Below are 14156 nucleotides of genomic sequence, written 5' to 3' on the forward strand. Positions count from 1 at the left end.
AACCCAAAAATGCTCAGTTCTGCAAATAACACAATACAATGCCTGACAAACTTGTTGGAATTAACTCAGGGGAGAAAAATAAAAACAAAACAAAAAAAAATTTAAGAGCCATTACAGATTTTAAACTCCACCTGTTTCATTTAGGAAAGAGAAGTATTTTGATAAAAGTTAAATTTGTTCAGGCATAAATAATAAGAATCAAATTCTGAAGGTCAGAAGGCTAAAGAAATTTAGGTGAGAAATATTTTCTATGCTGAAAAAAATTTACAATAGAACAAGGTACTAGGTTTGGTTTGTTTTCTTTTTTTTTCCTGAGGAAGAATATAGCTCAAGCTGAATCTTTAGGAACTATTTAAGCTAAAGCAGAAATTGGAAATATCATGGTGATATTAGTGAAAAAAGCACTATGGCCTATATATTAAGGGGTCAGTCCAGTCCCTTCTGACCTTTAAATATAAGAGCAGCATTTTATTTAGGGCTTCTACTCTTTGTATTCTGTTAGTCCTGAGAATTCCCATCACAATTAAACTCTGCATCATGGAAGATCCTGAGCAAACAGACACATTTCATGAGCTGTCCCCAAGAGTTTACAGCCTTTAAGCTCAGTTTTGCAACTTCCAGTGAATGAAGTTCCACACAAACAGGATCATTTTCCCAAATTCAATGATAACACAATACTGACTTTCATTGTAATGGTATTTCTTCCATTTTGCCATCACAATATTTGGGACTTCAACTGCATTCCTTGCTAAGTGGCCTATTCTGTTTTGCTCATACAAGACTCCAAATTGCCATTTAAAATTCCCAAGTTTATTAACTTCAGCCTTCTGGTGCCAGCTATTTGAGATGACAAGCCAGAGACAGGAAGGGCACTGTGATGGAACATGACATGTACACGTTCCTGGAGAATACACTGGCGACTCCTCTCTTTCATCTGACCTCTCCAACACAGAAATGCTCATTGCATTGGCCAGACAGATTATCTTCACATGTGAAGTCCCCAAAACTTTCCAAGTTACCCAGGGAAAGATTTACTAATGCTCATTTTGGCATATCTGAGCTAATGGGTTGTCCCAACTTCAGTTATAGAATCATTGAATGGTTTGGGCTGGAAGGGACCATTAAGGGTCCTCTTGTTCCAACCCTCCTGCCGTGGGCAGGGACACCTTCACTATCCCAGGCTGCTCCAAGCTCCATCCAACCTGGCCCTGGACACTCCCAGGGATCCAGGGGTAGCCACAGCTTCTCTGGGCACCCTGTGCCAGAGCCTCACAGGGAAGAATTTCTTCCTAACCTCTAATCTAAACCTGCTCTCCATCAGTGTGAAGCCATTCCCTGTGTCCTGTCCCTCCATCCTTTGTCCCCAAGTCCTTCTCCAGCTCTCCTGGAGCCACTTTAGACCCTGGAAAGAGCTCTGAGCTCTTTCTGGAGCCTTCCCTTCTCCAGGGGAACATTCCCAGCTCTCCCAGCCCGGATCCAGAGGGGCTCCAGCCCCGGGAGCAGCTCCGTGGCCTCTTCTAGGCTCTCTTCAGCAGCTCCAGGTCCTCTCACCCTGGGGACCCCATGGCTGGTTTCAGTCCCCATCTGTTGGAACAGCCACACTACCAAGGTCTCTGCTGTCCCTTGGAGGTCTCATGGTGGTGAATTTTTGGCTATGGCCAGAAATGGCACACAGCATGTCGAAGCAGCACAGTTCACGTCCCCAGGATTGTTGTATTTCTGCTCACCACAATAGTTACTAAAACTTGTGCTCCAGACTGGTGGGATTCAGCTTCAATTTTTAGCACACTATTTTCACTGCATCCTACACCCAGCCACAGCTTATCTATCATTTGATTCTGACAGATACATATTTTATATTTTGACAAGCTGCCCACTTGACTGCTTTCCTGTGACATCATCTTATCTCTGAATGTACCAACCTGTTAATAACTTCATTTTCTGGTTGAATTTTTCCAAATTAAATTAAGCAGGCGAAACATGTTAAGCTCACCAAGTCCTCTTAACACTTCTGCTGAAGGGCATCCTCTGATAGCTTGATTTTGAAAAGGGCAGCATACAACCTGTTCAAACAGGGATCTGGTCCAAAATATCAGGTTTCTTGAAGGTAGAAGATTTCCCCCTCAGCTAAGAAATACAAAGAGGACAAAACACACAACTTAAAAACAAAAATTAAACTTTTACCCTCTCATAACTGATATTCTAAAAATTGTATCATTATTTAATGGTACTTGAAGAAAATGCTTGAGATAAAAAGGAGCAATAAAGTCTAACAAACTAATTTTCAAGTTTTCTGTTGTAGATAGAGAGATGGAAGTTAAATATAGTTCAATGGTAGCATGAAATAATTTTCTTTCTATCTTGTGACAATAAAAAAATCAGCAGAAACTTTTCCTTCATTTTGACTGAAACAATTTTAGGGAAAAAAAATCTTCTTCCTGAATATACTATATAGTAGTAATTAAATATAGGCACTTTCATACTTATCTTATTCCATAATTAGCTTTTCTGTGGAAGCAATACTGCACTGGACATGAAATCACAGGACAGTGACAAAATTTAATTGGATAACACGGACACAAAATCAGAAAACCAGGCTCTTTTCCCAGTTGCAGAGCTCAGAACATTCCTTCCCATTCTGTGCCTCAGTCTGCTGCCATTTAAATTGAAAATGCTGCACCAAGAGAAGGAAAATCAATATGAAAACATAGCACAAGTTATTTTTTTTCCAGTTGTGTTACAATGCGAAACAGAGCGCTCTCAGTTCCTGAAGGTTTTCAGCGCACTTGGGTTGTCTCAGAAATAAAGTTTGGCATTCTCAGGGCCACAATTCCTGACCCACTTGGCTGCTGGCAGTAAGGGAGGAGTCCAAAGGAGCAGAGCCACGCTGTGCCCAGAGGTGAATCAGCATCTCTGGCCATCATCCCACCCTGGGGGCAGTCCCAGGGATGGACCTCTGCACTCCAGACTCATCCTGCCTTGGAGAAAGGGTTTTGGCACCTGCCCACATAAGCTACCAGGACCACAGAAAGGAGAAAGCCCAGAAGCCCCACAGCACCAGAAAGGAGCCCAAAGTCTCCAATCCCTTCATTTTCACTGTGTACCCACAACCTGCTCTGCACTGAGAGGAGGGATGAACAGCTGAGAGAAAGGCTGACAATACTCCCCTGGAGTCACACCTTTCAAAGCCTGCTCAGAGACCTGAACTGCACAAAATGCTCCAAATAAATTACCACCACAGCGGGACTTCATTAGCATTTATAGATTGCATTGCTTGATATACCTAAAAATTTCCACTTAGCACCAAAACCCTCACTCCAGACAATCCAGGGAGAGTATAATTCTTATTTCTAACAGGCTAACAGGGCGTTCTGAGAGCACAGTGGATCTCATTGGGCTTTAGACCAGCAACCTTCAAAGATGCTGAGTGTCAGTAATGCCACCCACCTCTGGACAAAGTGGCAAGAGTGTGCCAGAACCTGCCAGAGCTCCTCAAGCTCAGGCCTTGGAAAACACATTAATACTCAAAAACTTGAGTTATAATAAATATTTTTCCTTACCAATGCTAAGCCAATTTTTTTATGGTGCTCACAGTGGCCTGATTCCATCCATCATATTCCTGTAAAAACCCAAATTTAAATCGTTGAGGGCTTTGCCTAGAAAGGAAGTTCAATCCTGAGGCAGAAGAAACATAGGATCAGAGACCAGCTACAGAAAAGGCTTTTAAGCAGAGACCTACTACAGGGTAACCACGTGCAGCATCTGAAATACATGTTTGTTGTATTGGGGAGTGGAAAAACCAATCCGTAACTCCAACTTGTTTAAAAGAGATTTAATTAGAACTAATACAAATGCATCTTTCCTACATGGTTGATCTAATCAACAGTGGCAGGTTTAATTACAAGCCTATTTAAGGTGAACATATTGCATTACCGTGGAAAAGATGCATTATTTTACATTGTAGGTGTACCTCCTACTTCTCTATCTGTCACACAGGCAGTGCCTTTAATAGCTGTTAATGTAATGTCTCTTTTTCCAAGCTCCATTTTTTGAAGTTTTTAAGCAGAATCCAATGGAATCTAACCCAAATCTAATAATTGCAATCTACTCTATTTTTTTTTTTCCTTGCTATTTAGTTTTCACCACAAAGAAAATGACAGGTCTAATATGAGGCTCCTGAAATGTAGTTACATCTAAGCTTCAGCGCTCCAGAGCACATAAAATAAATATATGATCAATGAAATGAAACATGACAAAATGTTTCATATTGATGTTATTTTTCTTTTCAAAACGTCTTTTATGGTTAATGCCCTCAGTCACTTTTTCCATACATTTTCTTTTTTTGTAATATATAGCTTTCCTAGTTCTGATTTCAAGTTCAGGGTGCCTGGGGAGAATTGGAAGATTTCTTCAAACCAAGACTGTTCCTTCAGCCTTTCACATGAGAAAATTGTTAGGCGCATTAAAGTATTCCTGACTATGTTGCATTCCTTTGTTCAGAGTGAGTTTTGGGAACACATCCTTTTCTCATTATATTTCCATAAAATATATTTGATCTATTCTATTCTTAGAATACCTCTGATGTGGTCTGTGAATGGAGCACAGTATAAAAATATTTCTTTCTTTTTTTTTTTTTTAATACGAGACAAAATGTTTCCATTTCTTAGACACATAAAAAGTCACTGTATAGCACTCCACGAAAGTAAAACTTTACAGAGAGTGTTGGTGCAACTCGGCACAGATCTCAACAGCATCCAGTTGTAACTTGGAGCCTCATCAAATCCACAGCGACAGAGGGAGAAGGAGGGAGAGAAAGAGAAAGAAAGGAAGAGAAATAGAGGAGGAATGAGACCTGGATAATACTACTGGGAAGTGAGTTTATATTTAGAAGCACAGAAAGATGTTAACCATGTGCCTGCTAGAAAAAAATAAATCTTCCCTAATAGTGGCTGACAATAAAACCACCTTTGGAAAAAGCCTTAAAATTTCAGAGCACAGCACAGGATATTCCCAAATGTAGGCAGATATTTGAAATGGTCCCACAGACAGAGCACTGCAGGAATTTAGGAGTTTTTTCCCCCTTTCTCTTCCCTATCTGCTGGTTGTTTTTTCCTTCAGGACCCTGAGAAACACGGAGTAGCTTTTCAGCAGCTCGGGCTTGGCTTGGCTGTTTATTGCTACACCCATAAAGTTATGGTTTTGATCAATCCCTTCCAGGACCCTTTTATTCCCTGAAGTTTTCCATTCGTCCAAGGAGCTCTGCTCCAATCTGACACGTCGGGAACACGAGGACAGGAACAGGTCTGGATTCACCCTGCTCTGGTGGGGAGTGAAATGCCCCTGATTCTCCCTGCAGGAATGTCATCTGATGGGAGCTGGGAGTCTGCAGCAGCCCAGCTGCGTTGGGTACTGACCACAAATTACTTAATCCCCAGCATAAACAAGGCCTAACCTTCAAACTCATCTGCTGATTCCCTCACAGCTTCCTACTCACAGTTCACAGGAGATGACTTCTCCTGGTTCCCACGACTGGAGAGTCAGGATCAAAGGCTTGAAGAAAAAAGAATATAAGGCTTTTTCTGGGTTTATTTTTTTCTTTCTTTTTTTTCTTTAAACTCAGGTTGCAAAAGTCTTTGCTTCAATCTGTTGAGGTGTTTAAAAGAAATAAACATATAAAATTTTAAGCAGTAACAGGCTTGTGTAGGTACAGCAATGACTGCATGGGGTGCAGCTTCTGCCTCTCATTATCCTCAAAAATTCATATATTTATTTTTGGTTGTTCAAGAGACAAACTGGCATTCTCTCTATTTGAGTAGCCATAGGAAGCAAATAAAGTAGGGAGCTTTGAGATGTTGTTTAATTTTTTTAATTCTCATCAGAACTGAAAAATACTAGACAAAAATGAAGTGAACAAAAATGTGAAATCAGTGAACAATTTTTTTTTTTAATTGCAGTATTTCACTTTAGAGCAGTGAAATATAGTTTATGGTCTCAAAATCAGACTGGTGGTGTCTGCCTGAGAGCCTTCTGTGCATCAGCAGCACAAAACATCTGCCTGCTCCTGCACAAACGGCTGAGCCTGGAAATGTGGGAATTATTCACGTAGGTGTGTTGGCAGGGTTGTGTCATCTACCCCATAATGCACCTGGTTGCTATCACTTTTACTTTAAAGCGCACTAAAACTCAGCTAATAAAATTTAAAAAGAAAATCATATAAAGTGACATATAAGCAGGTTTCACATGAAAATAAAAAAGCTGTAGCGTGTTCTCCGACACGTGAAGTGTACATTTGCTTTTATCAGGCTTTTCCCAATTAAAATAATGGAAAACATTCACTACCTAAAAAAATATATTTTAAAAAAACCCCTCAAACCAAACTCACCCATGTTAATAAGTAATGCATGTGTAGCGGGATCATTCTGGCACAGGAAGATTTTGCTCCCCTCTGTGAAATTTTCTTGGGTAACATTCGACATCACACTGTTCACAGATTTCCTCACATAAAGGGACTTATTTGAAGGCAAGTTTTTTTCTACTATGGACTCTCCATTTCCAGCAGTCATTTTAATGGAAGTGCCATGTAGCCCTTCCCTGCCCTCAGCACCCTTGGCTCTCCTACTGCCATCCCTAAGCCTCAACAATGCCCATCCCAGGAGATCCCAGCACAGCAGGCACATCCACATTCCAGGAAGGTGGGCCCTGTCATACTGGTAGGGGACACTATTTTTTATCACTAGGAGTGGTTCTGTGAGCACTGCTGATGCTGACAGGAGCCAAGAGTAGCCCAGAACAAACCTTCTGGCTGAACTACTCCGGGAGAGTGACGCAACGCAACCTGAATAATTTTAATTAATTAAAGGCATGATAAGCTATCACATAAAGCTGTTTGTGTGAACTCTCCTTGTCACTGGGAGGCTGAATGTTCAGTGCTGAGAATCACAGAATTTCTTGAGTTGGAACAACCCTAAGTCCACTTTCTTCATTAAAGAGGCATGTGAGCTCCTGTCCTCACTACGAGGAGCTGCAGAATCTGTGTGTGATGGACACCACCTCCCTGCTGTCTCTCACCTTCACAGCCATGCCCCCACCACCTCTGACACCACCAGCCCTTCCCAAAGCTCTCCATTCCCCAGGTGGCCCTTCACAATGCCTGCCCACACACGTTGAGCACAAGAGGATGCAAAGCCAACACTTCAAGTGAGAACATCCCAACGCATTCTCAGGGGTGTGGCTTTCTCCACTTCAAAGAAAAAGCAAACCTCAACCAGAGTTTACCCAGAATTAAAAAAAAAAGAAATAATTATATGCTTCACTTAGCCTAAAGATCAGGGATTTTGGAATGGCTGGGACAGGACAGCTCTAGCATCTCAGTTTCCCCCAGCACGTGCTGCACATCTACTGATGTGCAAGGTACAGGCCAGTGACAGAGCGAGCACTTTGCTTATTGACATTTCTTCCTATCAGCTCAGCTATCTACAGGATCAATCCCTTAATTTGCAACATCTTTTAAGCATGTCAGAGATCAGAAATGAGCCATATCTTAGTTGTTAATAAGTTTCTATATAAATCACTGCCTGATTAAAAACAAAACATAGTATCCTCCAGTAATGATCAAATCCTACAGTATAGCAATGTTAATGACCCTTTACTCTGGAACACTGGAATATTTTTATAATAAAGGTTATGACTTGCATTGTATTTATTGTAAGCAGGGGTTTTATATTCTAAAAAAATCAATATTTTAATATGTAACACCTAAATATATGACCTTGCTATGGCTACATTTCAAAGGCAATGTGTGTGTTCCATTTAACTTTTTTCTTTAAAAAAAAAAATTAAAAAAAAAGCACTCTCTCCAGAAAGTTGTAAATATCCTAGAAAGCCTGTTAATCATGAAATCCTGCAAACTGAAATTTGTTTGGGGTGAGGGGAATCTGATTTGCAGCAAACTGCCTTTTGTTTCAGAGGCAGCCGTGCCCGTGCCAGCACGGCAGCGTGTCATGCCTGGTTACATGTGTCTTGTCGGGTTAAAATGATGTTCCTGACATACCCAGGCTCGCTGCCCCATCTCCATTATCTGTCAGGCTGCCCATTTGAGGAGCATTAGATTTTAATTTCCTCACTCTTGGCATTGCATGGGTTTGCCAACCAGTGAGCACGACTGATGTCCTCTTCTGTCACTGGTCCCAGTAGAGAGGCCCAGCAAGGCTCCTGCACCCACCAGGACTCCAAACACACTTAAATCATCCATGGCAGTAGTCCAAGCAGGGAGGAGAGGTTGTACAATAAACAGCTGTGTCAGCTGAACATGACAGTGTGGGGCTTGGTTGCTCCTTTCCCAGAGCCCTCCCTGAAAGCTCTGCTCCTCTAACAAGAAATAACCAATGATTATGGGTAACACCTGTATTGGAGTTGGTGTGCAAAGCTTCATGGTTAACTAGAAAGGGTAGATTAATTGAGCAAATGTGGGCTTTGGTTCCACTGAGAGCAACCTAGGTATCATTGTTCTAGGATTATTGTTCTGCTACAGAGTTCTCCTACAGCTCCCAGAAACATATCAGTCTCCACAACTAAAATTTCTGTTAAATTCATGTAAATTCATCCAAATATTCTGCCTCTTTTCCTTTGAAATCCTGTTACAATCAGCCCAGTACACAGGGCTGACTTTGGGATAGCCAAGCATCATCAGTAAACAGATGCTTCCTTACAAGGGCATTTTGGATTTCTTTTCCTTCTTACGTACCAGTGTTGAAATGTCACAACTCTCACCAAAAGGCTGAAGGCTTAAATGTGTATTTTGGCAAAATGGTAATTTGTTCCTCTTTATTCTGGATATAAAATTGATAAAAACCACAGCATCAAGTTTTTATGGGGCTACCCAGATAATATGACAAAGTGTCAAACAAACATTTATGCATTAGAGGCAGAATATTTTAGTTTGCCCTTAAACCAGAGGCTTGAAGAAAAATGCTTTGTGATAGATATGGGTACAACTTCCACAAACACCCAACCCTTGCCTTTATATATGTGCCCTCTCCATACATTTGGCAGCCAAAAATGTAAGTTCCTTGAGTAAGGAAACTGTTTCTAGATGTTTCTAGAGAACATCTCATATAAAGCTGCAGAGCCCTCAGCAGAAGCAGCAATGATTTAACTTTCTCAATTCCTGCACCAGAACTACCTCCCCCCTGGGAAAGGGACCCTAGACCTTGGAAATTTACATTATGCATTATTTATACAGCCACAAAAGTAAAGCAAACAGGTTCATTAAGTGAAGACTTTTGTACAGCTGACTTTGCAAGTATGATCCATGTTTGGATCTTGAGCTGACATACTTCAAACCTGACAGAAACCAATTTTATAAAAGCAAAAAGTAACAAAGCAATGAATAATTAAGCTATCAAGCATAGCTACATCACAAGAAGTCAGTGTTTCTCCAGCAACAGCAGTTGATGCACACTGTATTATCTCATACACTTGAAAAAAGTAACAGATATTACTTGTTGCTGCAAAATTCTAACAGCAAGCCCTGATTTTTCAAGCTGACATAAGTAGTGACACACATGACAGGTGATCATAAAGGTACTTGAGCAGTTAAAAAATGTGTAAGCCTGAAAATGTCACCCAATGATAAGAGTCACACTGGGCTACAGTTTATATTTGATAATTTCAATTCTAATTTTTTCTTATTACAAGGCTCCATATTTCTGCAAAGCTGTCCCCTGCCCCCATTTTCAACTGTGCTTCAAATAGCTGGGCAGCTTCTCTCCTGACATGTTAAGACCCTGAGATAACTTGGGGTTTTTTGAACTGTAGCAAAAGTTTTCTGAAGAAAATCTGAAAGGCATATCTGTTAGTCTTTTTATTTTAATTGAAATTGACTGCTTTACATCTTGCAGCATTCCAAAAAAATAATAAACATCTGAGACTTGCTGCCTCTTTAGCTGGACAGGTTTCCCACAGCTGAATCCTTTGATGATACTCTTTGGGCTTTCTATTTTAGGAAGTCATCCCTTTCTGCTTCTCTCTGGAGGAAAACTCTTTGGCTGTCCTGCCAATCTTCCTCTTGACCTCTCTGTCCTGTGTACTTGGCCCTTCCATCTCTTTTCCAAAGTCCTCTCTCTCTCTCCTTCCATACTGTTAGACTTTTGTAATTTCCAGTGACTGTAATTGCCCCTAAATTGCTGGAAAACCTCTTCTTCTGGGCTGACTACCAAACTGTTCAATCTCCTAGCCCTCCTTCTTCATTTTCCCTGGATTTTCAGAGCAAGTGTACTTGGCCCTTCCATCTCTTTTCCAAAGTCCTCTCTCTCTCTCCTTCCGTACTGTTAGAACTTTTGTAATTTCCAGTGACTGTAGTTGCCCCTAAATTGCTAAAAGAGGAAAACCTCTTCTTCTGGGCTGACTACCAAACTGTTCAATCTCCTAGCCCTCCTTCTTCATTTTCCCTGGATTTTCAGAGCAAGTGTACTTCCAAGACCACTCCACGTATTTGCACTGGTGTAAGGGCCAATATTGATACAACTGGATGTATTAACTGCAGGAACCACACAGAGCAGCAGAAATCTGTTATTCTGACACTGAAGTTATGCTTAAACATCAAACTTAATTGCACATTGAGAGGAAATTATTTTTCAAGTGCCACAATTTTAAATCAATCTCTAATTTCCAAACGAAAATATTATGTTAAAGAGCACACAGAGATGTATTGGAGACTGCCTTTTTTTCTTTAGAGGTCTGCTTAGTAAACACCTCTCTACCATGAGCACCATAAAAATGGAAATATGGTTAAATCAGCTGCTTTGCTGTGTTTTGTGTGAGCTCTCTGTTACTTGTTGCAGTGTTTGTAAGAAAGCAAGTAAAACCCTCTCCTCAGCACACACATTGGCATTTTCTTCAGGAAAACTACAACTGTGACTAAAGATTTTTATTCATCAGACCCCTCCAAGCCTTCTGTCAGATCAGGAAGAGCTTTCCATGCCCAAGGATGAAGGGAGAGTGCTCGTTTTGGCCTTGGTCAAAGACCTTATTTATAGACATGCATTATTCTCTCCCAGCAATATATCTCTATCTGCTCCAGTCAGATTAATATTTAAACATGACAACATTGTCATTCAAATGCTTCAGGCTTGATTACCATAGTTCTCAAAGTCACAGTAGGAAGCCACTGACTTTAAAAGAATTACAAATCTTTCAGAGCGCAGCAAAACCAGAAGCAGAGGTGGCCTTCAAGCCCATCATCCTCACACACAGCCCTCCTCCCATCGAATATCACGCTAGATACTTCATTTCATTTTGAGTTTTCAAAACCCTCAGAGGGACAGAGCAGCTCTGCGAGCTCCCTCACCCAGCATGAACACACTTGCACTTGAGAATTGCCTTCAAACAGGAACACAACCAGGAATCAAACTCTTGGAGACAGATAAGTTGGTCAGGCAACAAAGAGACTCACTCCTAAAAACACAGCAATTATTAGAATACCAGCATTTCTAAAAGCCACTAATAAATCTTGCTTTATTGACCTACAGCAGGCTCACAAAAATAACGCCATAAAACAGACAGCTCCAGAAACCCCTCTTCATAGACTGGGGCAAAAAGAAAAGAATAAATGCACTTTTTGCAAAATTTTGAAACAAGTAAATTGATAAAAGCAATTGTGAAGTTAGCAAAAACACTTTAAAATATTCTGCTTGCCTGATGTATACTCTCCTTAATATCAGGATATCATGTTGGGCTTAGAACATTTCAGCTTTCAATCTCAGATGTGTAAAGTCTTAAAAACTTCTGGTTTTGAGGGCTTTCAAGCTGTCCCTGTCCCAGTTCTTACCTGGCAAAGGTACTGATCCTAACATTCATGTTCACTTTTTATGCAGTGAAGTAGAACAGCTTTTCAATTTAGGCACTAAAACACCCTCCAGCTGAAGAAAATTCTCACATTACAGTATGTTAAGAAGAATCTACTTCAATTGTGGTCAGTTGTCATGGAGAAAGAAGGAGGGGGGAAAAAAGTATATTCCCATGTGAAGACCTTTCTCAGTTAGGAAAAAGAAAAAAAGAAAAAAAAAAAGAAAAGCACAAACAAAACCTCAACTCCTCTCTTCCTGTGCTTGACGTTTTATGCAAAGTAGGTGAATCTGGAACGAGAGATCATTTAAAAAATACTCATTATGCTATTTATGTACAGAAATGTGGTTGTGTAAAAGTATAACAGGAATGCATTCACAATTGGTTTAAGTAATTTTCTCTTGGCAAACCACCATAAAAAACGGGCGTCATGGCGCCACCAGAATCCTAAATTGTGGTGGAGAATCATCAGTGCACATGGCATTAATCTCTGTCTCCTTGCAGGAGACACCCTTGCCTGCATTGCTGGCCTGCCTCTTAAATCTAAGACATTGTAACTTGAGTTTAAAATGACACTATAAATAAGATACACTCTCCCTCCCCACCAAAAAAAAAAAAAAAAAAAAAAAAAAAATTACCTACTTTATTAAAAAAACCACATATTTTAGACAGTTTATTCCTGTTGGAGCTTTTTGTTGCCAAACACCAAAAGTACCATACTAATGGGTTAATAATAGATCATGTAATCCTCAGCATTCATACTGGACATGATTCAGACTACTGAGAGACTTTTTAAATATATACAAATAATTAGTTAACCCATTGGTATTACGTTCTTGCTACTTTGGATTGATCACAAGACTGTAGGGATCTCATTATACCATCCCAGTTTATTTTCCCCAGTGACTGAGAACGCTTAGCTGTTTTTTAATATCTTACTATTAATCACTTACTAAGTTCTCAAATCTTTTTCCCTCTTCCAAATTTAGGCAGAGTTTTGTTAATAGAGCAATTTAAAATATCACCATTCTCCCTGCAAATTTCTCCGTGGCATGTAAACATTGTTAAAATGTTCTACCAGATGAAATTCATGTCTTTTAAAGGAAACTGTGTCTCTATTTTGGTGGAGAAAGAAAAAAAAAAAAAAAAGAAAAAGACTGATAGTTTGGGAACACCCACTCAAGATAAAATAAGGATTCTGGAAGATTTCCTGTGGGGGTTAATGGAGGCCAGGCCAATGGTATCTGACCTTGAAGTCCCTAGATGAAGCTTCGTGTTTCTCCTCAAATTATTTCTGTTGAGGTTTTTTTTTTTTAAGGTTTCTTCATTATGTAAAGCTTAGTTTGTCAACCCTGATATGGTGAGAGTCCAAAAAATGTCACCGATAAGTGCCACCTTTCTATGCTCTTACTAAAAAAACTAAGGAACTCAATGCGGAAATATTTTTAGTTGGTTTTCTTATATTCTTAGCACAGCATTGCCAGAAACATGCTAACACAAATCAGAGATAGTACAGCAGCACAGCATTAGCATTTTGAATAATTAGCAGAAATAGGTATTTTAAATGAAACTTACCCTCAATGACACACGTTTAATTCAGATTGTGAGCCACAGTGTGCTTTTCCCCACAAGTTACACGGCTTTATTACTGTCTTAAAAAGCCATTATTTTAGGTACCTCGGAAAAAAAATAAGGGGGAAAAAGTGTTAAAGATCCATACACAGGGTTTCTGCAAATGAATATGATGTATTCCAGAAACAACATGCACTCACACAGACACTCAATAAGAAAGGGACTGTTTACTCAGTTTATAGCTTGAAAACCACTAGGGACTGTGTTCCAGTATGGGAAATTTTAGTACAGTGCATTGTTAATACAAAATAAAAAGGCAAGCCTGGGAAGTTAGGATTATAATTTTTTTGAAAATGCTTGTTTGGAGCATTAAAAAAAATATTGCCTTCTAACGTCAAAGCACGAAGAAATACTTTTTCAGATGAATAAAATCTGTAATCAGTTAGATAAGTGCAATATGCCTTTTTTTTTGGCATTTAATCAAACAATGAAATCACATACACATTTCCTGACACAAAAGACAAATGATGTAATAATCTGAAGGAGTTTCTCTATCTCCTTGGAACTTTGCATACTTGACTTGTTTTCCATATTTTGTGACTTTAAATGGTGGGAAAATTATATTAAAATGCTTGTAGCAGTTCCTCTAAACTAGCATCCTTTTTGTTTTATTGTATTTAATATAAAAGCAGCAATTATTTGATTTCAAAGTTATGAAAATATGTACCTTATGAGAAAAC

Source organism: Pyrgilauda ruficollis, unplaced genomic scaffold, assembly GCF_017590135.1.
Source record: "Pyrgilauda ruficollis isolate IOZ18807 unplaced genomic scaffold, ASM1759013v1 scaffold3, whole genome shotgun sequence".
Lineage (NCBI taxonomy): Eukaryota > Metazoa > Chordata > Aves > Passeriformes > Passeridae > Pyrgilauda > Pyrgilauda ruficollis.